A 14,393-nucleotide genomic window follows, 5' to 3' on the forward strand; every position below is an offset into this window, starting at 1 on the left:
CAGCGGTCACCCCTGGCCACGCTGGCCCTGTTTTCGGCACCTGACACCACCCTGTGATGCCGTGGAACGCATAGCCCTCGTGCCTGAAGGGATTCAGATGCGCCCAAGAGTATCACGCCTGGGTCCTGGGTCACGGCCAGGGAAGAATCTGCAGGAGGCTCCGGGGTTCATTGACTGGAATGTCCCCACACCCCAAGGGCCACCGGTAGCTCTGCTGACCCAAATCTTCCAACGCTGGCTCTTCTCTGGGGGACCTACTTATATGTTCTCCCCATCAGTATGAACTGATGAACTGAAAGGACATTTGAAGAGCTCTGAGGTTGCAGCCCACAAAATCTACACACACACACACACACACACACACACACACACACACACACACACAGGGAGTTTTAAAAAGAAAAGTGTGTGCCCACAGATTCAGTCCCAAGATCTCTCTCCAAGCCCTGCCCAGGCTCACAGGGGATCCAGCCCGCAGCACGCTGGAGGTAACCTCGCAACGGACCTCTAACTTATTCTGGAGAGATGAGTGATGCCTGAAAGAGAAAATGATCAAGGTTAAGAAGGCAAATGGTGAGGTAGGAACTGGGTCTCGGGTCCCCGACCGCAGTGGCCGTGCGTGCGGCTCCAGCGCCACCTAGTGGATGGATAGGAGTCGTCCCCGCGCTTTCACATCAATCTACCAAGACGTGCCGCCACCTCCTGCCTGGCCCAGAGGTCCTCTCTGCCTGTGCGTCCCTAGGCTTGGTGACAACACAGTGTGTTCTAGAAGTACTTCTAACCTTGGGTCTTCTTTGGGGGGTCCTCCAGTAAAGAGGGGAGCAACTGCAATCTTCTCCCCTTTGCTATGATGAACTGAAAAGATGTTTCAAAGGAATTAGAGCTCTGAGATGGCAGCACGCAACACACACACACATACACACAGAACAGATACACACACAGACACAGAGACACATGCGGACACACAGACATGTACACACAGGGACACACACAGACACACATACACACATAGAGACGCACACAGAGACACATGCAGACACACAGACATGTACACACAGGGGCACACCCACAGATACACCCACAGGGACACACACAGACATACACACAGACACACACATACAGGGACACACACACACAGAGACACGGACATTCAAAAGAGGTGTATGCCCACAGCTTCAACGCCATGATCTCCCTCCAGGCCGTGCCCGGCTCATGGGGAGAGCCTCAGCAGGCTGGCTTTCCCAGATCTTGCCAGATTCCAGAATGGGGAAGAAATATTAAACCTGTGACCCCTGCTGGCCAAAGCTGCCTTATCAAGGTCCTGCCCCAGTTTTGTTTTTGTTTTTGTTTTTTTAAGTCTCCTTTTCTGCCAACCCCAGATAAGGATGCAGGTCTGGGCGTCGCAAGAGAGGGAACAATGGAACAAGCTGGGAATCTTCCGGTGGGGGAGAGATGGCCAGCGGTTTACACTCACATGCTCTGGCTGGCTGGCCCTCCTCGGGGTGACGGAAGGTCCGGGGGTTGGGTCACACACCACCACCCCCTGCCCTCTGTCAGGGGCTGCTAGCCCACCAGGCTGTGGAGACCTTCCTGGTGAGGGTAGGTGAATCGGGGGCTGGTAACATGACTTAGAGGCTCACGGCCTCTTCCCCAGAAAGAAAAAAGAAAGTGAGTGATGATCTCTGCTTCACAAGACACAAGGTTTACCCTGCTGGAGCCGATGTGAGACGAGTTACAAGAGGCCAGCGAAAGAGGATTTAGAAAAGATGAAGGAAAACGAACAAACAAACAGAAAGTGGCAACAGTCTGCAAGTCCTGACAGCTGCAGGAAAAGAAATCGGCTCCCTTCCGGCAGGAAACCTCGGCTCTCCGACCTGGGTGTGAATCTCCTACTTCTGAGCTGTGTGACCTTGAGCAGACCGCTTAACTTCTCTGAGCCACAGCTTCCTCATCTGCAAAACGAAGATTCTGATAGCGTGTGCCTCATGATGGAGACCAGATGAGTCAACAATATGTGTTTATCTGAATAAAAGTGGCTTCTTTTAGGGCCACTCCACATGGTAATCTGTCCGAAAGACCCAGAGTTGAATCCGTACTCTTTGAAAAGTAATGTGGGCCTTTATGGATTGTCATTTGAAGGTAGGTGGGGAGGCAGAGCCACAGAATACACAGAAGCTAAATTTACTGAGACAAACCAACCAGCCAAGCTTTACCAACTTACCTCGCCGAAGTCCCTGGCAGCGGGCAGCTGTCCCAAACCTCTGCTCTCTCTCCCCTGAAAATATTATCATCCAAGCATCCCCCCCCACCCCCGCTCTCATGGTTCCCAGCCCTGGCTGCATTTTAAAATTCTTATTCATATAGGATAAATACATATATATTCTAATAGATATGTATAACTGAGTCATTTTGCTGTACAGCAGAAAGTAACACAACATTGTAAGTCAACTATACTTCAATAAAATTCAAAAGGAAAACCTTTTTAAAGGGCCAACACCTGGGCCGCACTGCGGATGAATGAAATCCGAAGTTTTGGAGGTTAGGTCTTGACATCAGTTAATTTTAGATGCTCTGGGGTGATTTTATTTGCATCTAGGGCAGAAATCACTACTCTTAATATTTTAAAGACTGTTCCTTTTAAATGAATCCGTTGACTACCTCTGGCTTCTGTCAATTCTCCTCTGTGTGTCCGTGATTACTCCCTTCAGTGTTATTTGCATAACCAGTGGGGTGAAAACGACGCCAAATCCCTTCGATAGGGGACAAGTCAAATAAAAATGGCACATGTAAGCAACAGAAAACCAGGCAGCTATGAAAAATGAACCAGGAAGCTTTCTCTGAATGGATGGGGAAAGTCTCCTGGGTACATTTTTAAGTGGAAAAAGCAAGATACCCAGCAGGTACCTATCCTGCCATCTTTCAAATAGAAAGTGAAGCAGGCAGGAGGTTTATTTGTTGGGTTTTTTTTGTTGGTTTTTTGGACACGAGGCATGTGGGATCCTAGTTTCCCGTCCAGGGATCGAACCTGCACTCCCTGCATTGGAAGCACGGAGTCTTAACCACTGGACCACTAGGGAAGTCCCAGGCAGGAGTTTATATTCATGTGGTCTTGCATATGCATTTTAAAAACTATAAAAGATACACAATTGAACAATAGTTGTTATATGTTGAGGGGAGCCTGGGAGGGGAGAGGATAGGGTGAGAAATAAGGCTTTTCACTGTGTGGTATGTTATATTTTCAAACGTTTGAGTCATGAGATCATGTTACTTATGCAAAAGTTAAGATAAAATGAATTAAACACGAGACTAAATCAAGAGAGGGGGCGTGTCTAAAACTTGCTCTGACCATCCCATCAGGCGTGAATTGCAAGCAAGACGGAGTCCCTTCCCTAGACAGCTTCCCTTCCGGTGAGGAAGACACAGTAAACATACAAACAAGTAAATGTAGTGGAGGTGACAGGTCCGATAGAGGACATAATGAAGTAGGATATGAGGAGAGGTGCCCCCCCAGGGGGCAGGGGGTGCAGGTTTCAGCAGGGTGGACCTGAAGGCGGTGGTATTTGAGCAGAGCCCTGAAGGGAGGGAGGGATGTGAGCCTTGAAGATATTCAGGCAGAGGCCCTGAGTCCAGCAAGTGCAGAGGCCCTGAGGACCAGCACGGTGGTCAGTATCCCTGAAGTGGAGTGAATGAAGGGGGTAGTGGGTGATGAAGTCTCATAGGTGGTCAGAGGCTGGCAGTCAGATTCTACAGGACATTGTTGGTCACTATGAGGATGCTGGTTTATACTTTTACTCCCAGTCGGCCAGGCACCATTGGAAGATTTGAACAGAAGAGCGATATGATTGGATTAAGGTTTGAAAAGGTATTTTCTAACTGCCAAATTAAGAATGGAATTTCAGAGTAGGTGGGGAAAATAGAAATAGGGAGACAAGTTAGGAGAGATGGTAGATCGTCTTACTGTCCCTTTACTCTCCCAGGAGTTTGCATCCTGGGCTTACCTGCCTCCCCCTGGCAGAATAAACTCCCCCACCCTCTTGACTGTACACTTGACCGTGCGACTTGTTTTGGCTCAACGGGCCTTGGGCAGAAATCAGATCTGAGTAGAAGTTTAAGGGGCCATTGCCTGACTGGCTGTTATTTTTTTCCCTCTTCTAAAAGAACAGACATCCCAAATAGGAAGAAATAGGGGATTGTCCTTCAGCCCAGGTCCTTGAACTAGAAAACACAGAGCAAAGCTGTAAGAACTGAACACAGGCACTGACATGAAGCATGAATGAGAAATAGACTCTTGTCAAAAGCTCCTGAGGTTTGGGGATGTTTGTTAATCAGCGGAGCTGACTGATACAGGGCTTGTTAAGGTATGACATTGCAGAGGTATTGGTGGAAGTAATGTGAAGTGAGCTGATTTTTGTACATTTTCTGTAAAGTCGAGCCAATCAGATTTCAATTTGACATATGGCATGCGAGACAGAGTTTGATTTTGTTTGGGGACATGTTAAGTTTGAGATCATTAGGCGGCCAAGTAGAGATTGGAGCCCATGGAAGATTTCAACTAATTACAACTTGGGAGTCATCTTTTTGCATTTACAGCCTAAGAACACAGAGATAGTCCTCAAAGACATGAGACTGTGTGGGATCAACCAAAGAAGAGTTCTGAGGACTGGACCTGGGGTGCTCAAAAATGTGAAAGATGGAGATCTGAGATGGCCCTTGAAGGACGAATGAGCACCGAGCAGGTGGTGATGTGGGGGAAGCACTTCAGGGAGAGGGAGCATGTGTGTAAAGACCAGGAGGGTGAGACAGCCCACTGGGGAGGTGGGCAGCCTATGATTCACCAGCCTGCCTGGGCTCTTCTCCAGGACCCTGCCCTTCCTTATCTAGAAGGCTTACACTCCCATCACTCACATCCCCAGTCACCATCCTCTACTTGAAAGTATTTCACTGGGTTCACTCATGGTGGACTAGTTCATGGACCCCAAGATTTAAGTCTCTACCACCAATGACAAATAGCCTTTCCCTGTCCTGGCTCAAGCCCTGGTCATCCTTCCTTATTCCAACCTAAATGGAGCTTCATCTCATCCAGCTACAATTTGGCAATGTGGCCCAGCCTTGACCCAGCTTCTACCTCTAGATTGCTTTCGTCACCAGAGAGGTTTTATCTTGCCATGAAAGGCATGCAATTTGTTCAAGACTCCTCTTCTTCTGGGTCAATGTTCCCTGCCCTCAAGTTCATCATTATCTCCCAACAATCTGGCCAGAGCACGCAGCTCCTGCCCTAAGGACAGTTGGCTCCACTTCTGTCCAACACTCCAAGAGAGTTATTCAGCCTTCAGACCCACAAGCTGCTCCAGTCACCCTGCAGCCAGCTTCTCCTCCCACCCTGACCTTTCCCTGCTAAACCATCAGAGCAAAGCCTCCTAAGATGAGAAGGTTGCCCTTCAATTCCTTCCCATCTGCATCTCCACCAGGTAACTCCATCACAGCTGCTCTCATCATCACTGGGACCTCAAGTGCCTCGACAGTACCATCCCTGCTAAGGTGCCTGGAATGTTCAGGAAATATTAGGGAAAGTTTGTCTTATTCTTGGAGTTCTTGGATAGAAAAGGAACTCTGTATGTTCACATATCTCTACTCTATCCCTGACATTTTTTTCTGGAATAGGAGAGGAACCAGGAAATGGATGGAGTGGGGGATTAAAGAAAGAGGGGAGAGAGAAGACAAAGGAACACCTTGGGAGGCTGGGGAAGAATCAGCAAAGCCATATGACCCAGTGGCAGGGACTCTGGCATGGTTGTCTTGGGAAAATTACTTAAACTCACTTTGATTCCAGACTTCAGATATACACAGAGATTATGGTGATGATTATAGCACCAGTAAAGAGATGCCAGAGGTCTTCCTCAGAGAAGGAGGCACAGAACTGGTCCTTCTAGTGACCATGTACAGGGCAGACATTGATTTTACCCCAATCCACTCACAGTGTATCCCGGGAACCCTATGAGTCCAACCAGGTCCATGTGTAAAACACTCGCCATATGGTGTCAAAGACATCATAGAGCAGGACCAAGGGGTCACATGAGTTCAAAATCATAATGCAAACCAGTAGCATGATGGCATCTGACCCCACCATGACCTTCATATCTTGGAAGGTGCTACAAGGCTGTTTCTCAAAAGGAAGTTTTGTTGACTTGATGCTTGCTACCGCTGGGACCACTCACTGCCTGGATTTATCTAGCCTTTCAGAACAGAAGCAGGATCCCAAACGCTCATTACCTTCCTAGCCAGTGCTCTCTGCATGAAATCACACCTTTGGGCTCTCCTGATGAGGACAGAGTCATAAACACTAAGGTTAGCATCATCTAGTTTTCACTTCTTGGCTTCATTAGAGAAATTCAGGAACCTTGAATAATAAACTCACAGAGAACATTTGGATTTATCTAAACTAGTAATTCCATTATCTACAAATGCATAGTCAGTTTAACGTAAAAGGAGTGTTATTTGGGCCCAGACCAACAGATTTGGGTATGTGTTGAGGGTCATTCAATAAAGCACAAATAGCTCTTCCTAGGTTTGTACCTGATTCACCATTAAAAGGCTTGAAACAAGGTCAATCTCTAGAGCATGTTGTTTTTAATATTTTAGGGTGATAGTACACTTTGGGGACTTGATGAAAGCAATGGGCCATCTCACCAGAAAAATTCCCCAATGCAAAAAAGTTTGCTATGCAATTTAGAGCATTACCAGCCCCGGTTAAGGATCTCTGCTTTATGGATTAAAATACTGAAATCATCTTCACTTTCTTAGAGCATGAAGGCTACCATGACATTGGCATGAAGTGGGCCCAGCGCAGACACCCTGCGCGTACGAAAAGAACAACGTGGACTCTTCCAAAGAGACTTCCTTCAGACCAGCGGGACAATTTTTCCCTTTTGGTCACAATTCCCTCACTTCTCTTTGGGTGACAATTCCTCCCTAACCATCAAAGGTTTGGCTGTGATTGAACCAACTCTAGCTCTAGGGTACATGACTCAGGCTGGCCCATCAGTGTTTTATTTTATTTCTTTGGCTATAGTGATGGGTTCGAGGAAGGGCACGTGACCAAAGTCCAGGAGTGACACTTAGTTCCAGGGCTCCTCTTTGAACTACTGGGAAAAGCAAATGCTTTTCTGTTGGAGTGGTTGAAAGGCCGTGGCGTAGCTGGTGATTCTCAACCAGTGGTGATTTTACTCCTCGTGGGATATTTGGGAATGTCTGGACACCTTTCGTATTGTTATGTCCAGAATGCTGGCAAAACGGTGGGTAAAGGCCCGGGATGCTGCTGGATATCTTACAAGGCACAGGACAGCAGCCCCACAACAATATTTGGCCCCAAATGTCGATGGTACTGATGTTGAGAGATCTTCCGTAAGCCTGTACCTGGAGTTTTGTTGTGGCTACTATGTCGCTATGACACAAAACAAGCCCACCCCAAACCAAAGCCTACAGAGAGAAAATCAAGCGGAGAGATGGAATAAAGCCAACTCATGAAGCCCCTGGAGGCGTCTCTGCTTGAGGTCTAGCTCTGAACTTTCCAAATCCGTCTCAGTGACAAATAAAAGCATCAACCTGCCAGATGCCAGGACACTCCTTCATGGAGGTTTCAACAACAATGATGATGAAAAACAAATATGTAAAAGAGGAGAAGGCCAGTGCCAGGGACCTTGACGAAAGTAGCCCCGCGGATGTGGGATTGTGCAGAAGGCTGACTTAGATGTGGTCAGAGACGGCCTTGCTGAGACCCAGAGGACACGAGGAAGGCTGCTGCGTGAAGATCTGGAGAAAGAGTGCCCCATGCAGTGGGAGAGCTGCTAGTGCGAAGGCCTGAACTCGGAAAAGGCCATGGGTTTGAGAGAGGAGAGCATGGGGAGAACTGAGCCATGAAACTAGAGAAGGTGGCAGGGGCAAACCCTGCAGAGTCTGCAGACCTGGGGAGGAGCTTAGCTTGATTCTCAGCATGATAGGAAGCGTCCACCATCGAAAGTCCCCTGCAGCTCCCTCATGAGAAGGAACCGGAAACAACGTTCTCAGTTTGTATCCCTTACAGGCCAACTAGATATGAGAATATAAAGGATAAAGTATGCAGTGTTCGGCGCTCCTTGAAAAGCACGGCTGCGGCCATGGTCACCAGACCCTCTCGGCATCTTCACGAAGCCTCAAGTTCAGAGCCCCTCGAGGACTGTTATTGTAGGCACCTGTACAGGAGGGAGTGCTTCTGACCTCCAAAAAGAGATGCAGGATTCTGCCTTCAAACGGCATTCTTTCCCCAGCTGGGAACACAGGGCATACACTTGTTACAGAGCATTGCCAGCACTCACCCCCATGTCTGTCCCAGTTTCTGAAAGGACCTTGACGCATTTACATTCAGCAGAAAAATCACTCAGGGCTTCCCTGGTGGCGCAGTGGTTGAGGGTCCGCCTGCCGATGCAGGGGACGCGGGTTTGTGCCCCGGTCCGGGAAGATCCCACGTGCCACGCAGCGGCTGGGCCCGTGAGCCGTGGCCGCTGGGCCTGCGCGTCCGGAGCCTGTGCTCCGCCACGGGAGAGGCCACAACAGTGAGAGGCCTGCGTACCGCAAAAAAAAAAAAAAAAAAAAAAAAAAAAAAAAAAAAAATCACTCAGGTCAGCAGAAAGAGCAGACTGTTCTGAGCAGAAAGGTACACGGCTGAGGGGTGGGTGGAGGCTGACGCGGAGCCCATGCTCCCATCACCAAGACCTGCATCCTGGCTCCGGGATGTGTTGCCTAGAGACAGGGCCACATTGCTGTGAACTGTTCACCCACATGGCTTGTCGGTCCAGAGCATGCACCCTTCCTGTGTGCCGGTGGCGGCCCTGCTGGGAAAAGCTAATAGTTACCCAATCTCTTCTCTCACTCAGTCTCCGTGTGAGTGAGCTGTGCATGCATTCTTCGGACTCCCTGCTGCTACGTGCGATCAGTGGGAAGTAAGCACACTTCGTCACGTGCTTTTTGTCCCTCTTCTTTCTCCATCCCTCACTGGTGCGAGCTGGATTGCAGATGTTACTCAGCCAAAGATGCATGGCCTGATCTCACACACACACAGGACCTACTGGGAAGCATTAATTAGAGAAAATTGAAGGAGTCCGAAGCAGAAGTGGACGCATGGGTCACCTGTGGACACATTGTTCTGTGGCTACCAGGGCACACAGGGCTAGCAGGGCCTGACATCAGGCTGCAGAGAGGGCCCTACCCTTAGACGGGTCTAAGCTTGCCTCTTCCAGCAAGACGAGGAGCCGGGACCCAACAGCAGTAGGGGTGGCCAGACTTTCTCTCGAACCCTGTCCCAGCAGCTTCAGATTCATGTCTGGGGAGCACTGGTCTCTCTTCTGGAGAACGAGGGCTCAAAGCCCAAGCCTTGGAGATGCAGTTTCTATGATGTGGCAGAAGGGACCTGATTTGCCACCTCCAGCACTCAACTGTAGCTGTTTTTCATGGAGCTTTGCAGGAGACCGACTGGTGGGAAATCAGTCTTAGATTGGACTTGCAGCCTGAGATGGGTAGTGTCATGTGCTCTTGGCAGTTATTCAAACATTGATCTAGGTGTTACTCTAAGGTATTTTGTAGATGGGGTCAACATCCATAATCTGTTCACTTTAAGTAAAGGAGATTATCTTTTCATAATCTGGGTGGGTCTCATCCAATCAGTTAAATGATTTTAGGAGCAAAATTAGGGAAGAAAAAATTCTGCCTGTGGACTACAGTGTCTGCTCTGGCCTGAGAGTTTCCATCCAGCTGATTTACCCTCCAGATTTCAGCCTCACCAGCCAGATGGCACAACGGCAGAAGCCAGTTCCTTGAAACAAATACATACACACATTTGTACAGACATACATACATTAATACACACATACAAGCATACAGACATTCATAGTCTACCAGTTCTGTTTTTCTGGTAGACCCCTAGCTGATACATAGTCCAAGTCCAACTTTTGCTTTGCTGTGAACATTTCGGAGTTAGAGCATCAACCTTTGATCAGAATAACCACACATAGTGGAACAACAAGAGACAAAGACCCTGGATTTCCTGACATCACGGACGCCACATCAGCCCTAGACCATCTGTTTACCTTTGGACTTTGACATGGCAGAGACGCAAACTTCTACCTTGAGAAAACCATTGTTTTTCTTCTTCCATAGCCAAACTTAATTCTGAGTAACTATTATTTGACCAACAGAGAAGGAAAGAGAACTTCTGAGAAGCTAAATGCTATAACCAAGTTCAAACAGCCAGCAAATGGTGGGACTCAATGCATGCCCATGGGGTTTGGAAACCCACACTATTTCAACTACAATCTGCAAAACCCAGAATTTTAGGGTCCTAGGTGCTTATAATACCCCTTTTACGTCTGCGGGAAGAGTATTTCTTTAAGCAATATCCTTCAGCCTCAGAAAACCTGAGAGTTGACACATAATTTGTCAACGGAATGACAGAAGAACCAGCCCAAGATATTTCAGAATCAGAGGGACATCCAGATCTGAGGTCAACCCAGGCAATATCGGCTTAGCCATTCTTAAAGTCTAAAGCAATATGGTAGGTCGGGAAGAACTCATAGGCAGCAAGGTTGAGAAAGCAAGTTGTATTCTTTACCTATTGCAGTGTAATCAATTTGCCCCAAACGTAGTGGCTTTAGAACAATAAACATTTATTATCTCACAGTTTCTGTGGGTCTGGAATTCAGAAGCAGCTTAGTTGGGGGGTTCTGGCTCAGGGTCGCTCATGAGATTTCAGTCAACATGTTGACCGGGAATGAGGTCATCTGAAGGCTTGACTGGGGCTGGAGGATTGGCTATCAGCAGGAGGTCTCAGTCCCTCATGGTCCTACCACTGGGCTGCTTGAGTGTCCTCCTGACGCGGCCGCTGGCTTTCCCCAGAATGAGTTATACAAGGGAGAAGGCAAGGAGAAGGTCACCATGCCTGTTACCATGTAATCTCAGAAGTCACACACTGTCACCTCTACAACTTTCTGTTTATTAGCAGGTCACTGAGTCCAGCCTGCACTGAAAGGGTGGAATCTTAAACTCTATCTCTTGAAGGGAGAAGACTCACAGGAGACTCATCTTAGAGAGAGACAGAATGAGGTACAGATATTCATCAACAGTAAGTAACCAACAGAGAGCATTTGGCACAGGAAGAAAAACCTGGGGAATACCGAAACCCACTGTACCAAAAGTGAACTCTCAGTCACCTCACGAGAGGAAACGGAGCATCCTCTGCAAGGAGCAGTCAGAGGGCAGCATGTTTCTCAGTGCTGCCAAACATTGCTCCAACAGCACACTGCTGGTGGGTGGGCAACTGTGGCTTCATATGTGTTTATCCTCTTTGTGTCACAGCATTTGAAAAACATTTGAATTGGAAGATACATCATAGGTACAGAGAGTGTTTAAAATGAATATACATAGCAAATAAAGAAATAGCTTTCCTGATGGAAAAAAGAACATGGCCAGATATTTTAAACACCTGAGCATCCCTCCTTGACCCCGTCTCTCTTCTTCCCCCTGAGACGTAATCACTGTCTTGGCTTTGAAATCATCAGTCCCTTGCTTTTATTCCTATTTTGGAACACTTTGGCATAATCTCCGAACAATGTATTATTTGACTTTGCCTGCTTTTGAAATCAAAATAAATGGAACCATATTGTATATGTTTTCCTGATATTCATTTCTTTGGCTCAATAATAAATTTGTGAGTTTCATTCACCGTTGTCTATATTTCCATTATGTGGATATGCTAAAACTGGCTTATCTAATCTAATGTAGATGGATTCTTGGGTTGTTTCCAGTTGTTATTATTACAAGCATGCTTATAGGGACACTGTGGTTCATGTAGCCTAGTGGACTTATGAAGGTTCCTGGTTTCCTTTGGAATTTCCCCAGCAGGATTTTGGGTATACACTTTGTCTGTTCTACAATGAATGCCAAACTGTTTTCCAAAGAGATTGTACCAATCTCTGCTCCTACCAGTAGTTCATGAGACCTCCCTTTGTTTTACATCACCACCATCACCATTCTTAACTGGACTTTTTAATGTTTGCCAATACGGTGGGTATAAAATGGGTAGCGTTTTGGTTTTAATTTACTTGTCCTTGATTACCATGAGCTTGATGACTGTCCATACATTTATTGTATACCACACCTCCACTCTTGAGAAGTGAGCTATTCCACCCTTTTACATATTTTTCTATTGCTTTTTTAAAATTGATTTATAATAGTTATACATTCTGGATACTAGTAATCTGCAGGTTATATGAGTTACAAATACCTTCTCCCAGAGTGTAGCTTGTCTTTTTTGCTCTCTTGAATGATCTCTATTAATGAAAAGAAGTTCTTAATTTAAACACAGAAAATTTTATCAATATTTCTTGTATTTTTTTGGTCACATTTAAAAAATTCTTTTACACCTCAAGTTCATGAAGATATTTTTCTGGAAGATCTTTGAAAATCTTTGTACTTTTGCAGTTTAAATTTTAGTCCTTAACCACATGTAACTGATTTTTGTGTGGTATTATATAACACTCCATCATATTTTTTCCCAATATAGATTTCTAATTATTTTAGCTCTATTTGTTAAAAAATCCATTCTTTCTGCACTGATCTTCAGTATCACTTATGACTATATCAGGTATTCAGATATGTTGGATTTGTTTATGGACTTTTCTTCTATCCCATTGATCTATTTGTCTCTTTTTGAGCCATCTCACACTGCGATTCTTAATTACTATAACTTTATAAGATTTAGTATCTTGGAGGACAAAACCCACAAAATATAGACTGTGTTTTCTTCAAGAGTGTCTTCTGTATAAATTCTAAAGTCAGCTTGTACAATTAAAAAGAAAAAGACTTGGGAGTTTTTGATAGGGATTGCAGTAAATTTCCAGGATTTGCAAATAATAAACATCTTTATAATACTGAATCATCAACTCCATGAACATGATTCACCTCTTTATTTATTTAGATCTTCTCTGATGTCTCTCAGTGAAGTTTTATTATTTTCCCATAGAGATCTTGCATATCTGTATTAGATTTATTCTTAGGTACTACATAGTTCATGTTATTGTAAATAATATTTTAAAGTTTATTTTTCTAAGTGTGTGTGCTAGTTATGTAGAAATGCAATTGAATTTTTATTTCAACAATTTTGCTAAGACTCTTATAAATTCAAAGAATTAACCTAAGGATTAATTTGGATTTTCTACATAAACAGTCATGTTTTTTGTGACTAATGAAATATTTGGTTCTTTTTTCTTTCCAATACTTATAATTTTTATTTCTTTTTTTCTTGCCTTAGTGTTCTGGTGAGAACTTCCAAAATTATGTGTAATATAAATGGTACTAGTAAACATCTTTGTCTTATTCTTGACAACAAAGTAAACGTTTCCATTTTAAATCTTTAAGTCTGACATTTGCTGTATGTTTCTATAGATGCACTTTAAAGAAGTCACATTCTATTCTTAATTTGCTAATAGTCATATATACCTGTTTGATTATATTAGACACATTTTCTGTGTCTATCAGATGATCGTGTTTTACTCACAATGTACTCATGTGGGAGCTACGTTACTTGACTGTCCAATATTAACCCAACTTTGCAATGTTTTGATAAGTCCAACCTGGTTATAATGTAAGTGCTTTGTTATACATGGCTGAATTCTATTAGCTAATATTTTTTTAATATCTTTGCATCTCATGTTCATAAGTGTGACTGTCCTTTCTGTACTGTCTTTGTTGACTCTTGTTATTTCGCACAATTGGTTACGTTAGCTTCACACAGTGTATTGGGTCCCACTATTCCCCACGAGACGCACGTTTCTGTGGAGAGGGCTCTCCGCACAGTTACTCTTGCTTCCTCCCCACCCCTTCCGGTGTCTCCTACCGGAAGAGACAGAACCCACCCTCCCAGAAGTCTATTCTGGAGGCTCTCTCCCTGGGCGTCACCCTCTCTGAAGCAGGCAGGTCGTTGCGTAGTCTGCTCACCTTCTGCCAGCTTCTTGGAATATCCTGGCCTTCTCGTCAAGAGATCTTACCAAATGGCTTCATCACTTCCAGCCCAAATTCTTTCTTGCATATTTAACCTTGGCTCCCATCCCTTCCTTAGCATCTTAAGCGGAAAGCCAGCCTTGTCTCCCAGCCTCCGATGTCTGCTGGGAGGTGAAAACGGTTTTAGTCTGCAGCCGGGTTGAGGCTCCCTGGGGCTGCCCTACACTCTTTTAGCTGAGCCATGACTAAGGCCAAGCAGGCTGGGCCCAACAACCCCACGATGTGTGCCTTTATGGAAGAGTGTGGCAGGGGGCGGTCTTCCTGTGAAGTGAGAAAATGTGGAGGGGAACTTCAGAGGTCCTACCAGG

Source organism: Kogia breviceps, chromosome 5, assembly GCF_026419965.1.
Source record: "Kogia breviceps isolate mKogBre1 chromosome 5, mKogBre1 haplotype 1, whole genome shotgun sequence".
Lineage (NCBI taxonomy): Eukaryota > Metazoa > Chordata > Mammalia > Artiodactyla > Physeteridae > Kogia > Kogia breviceps.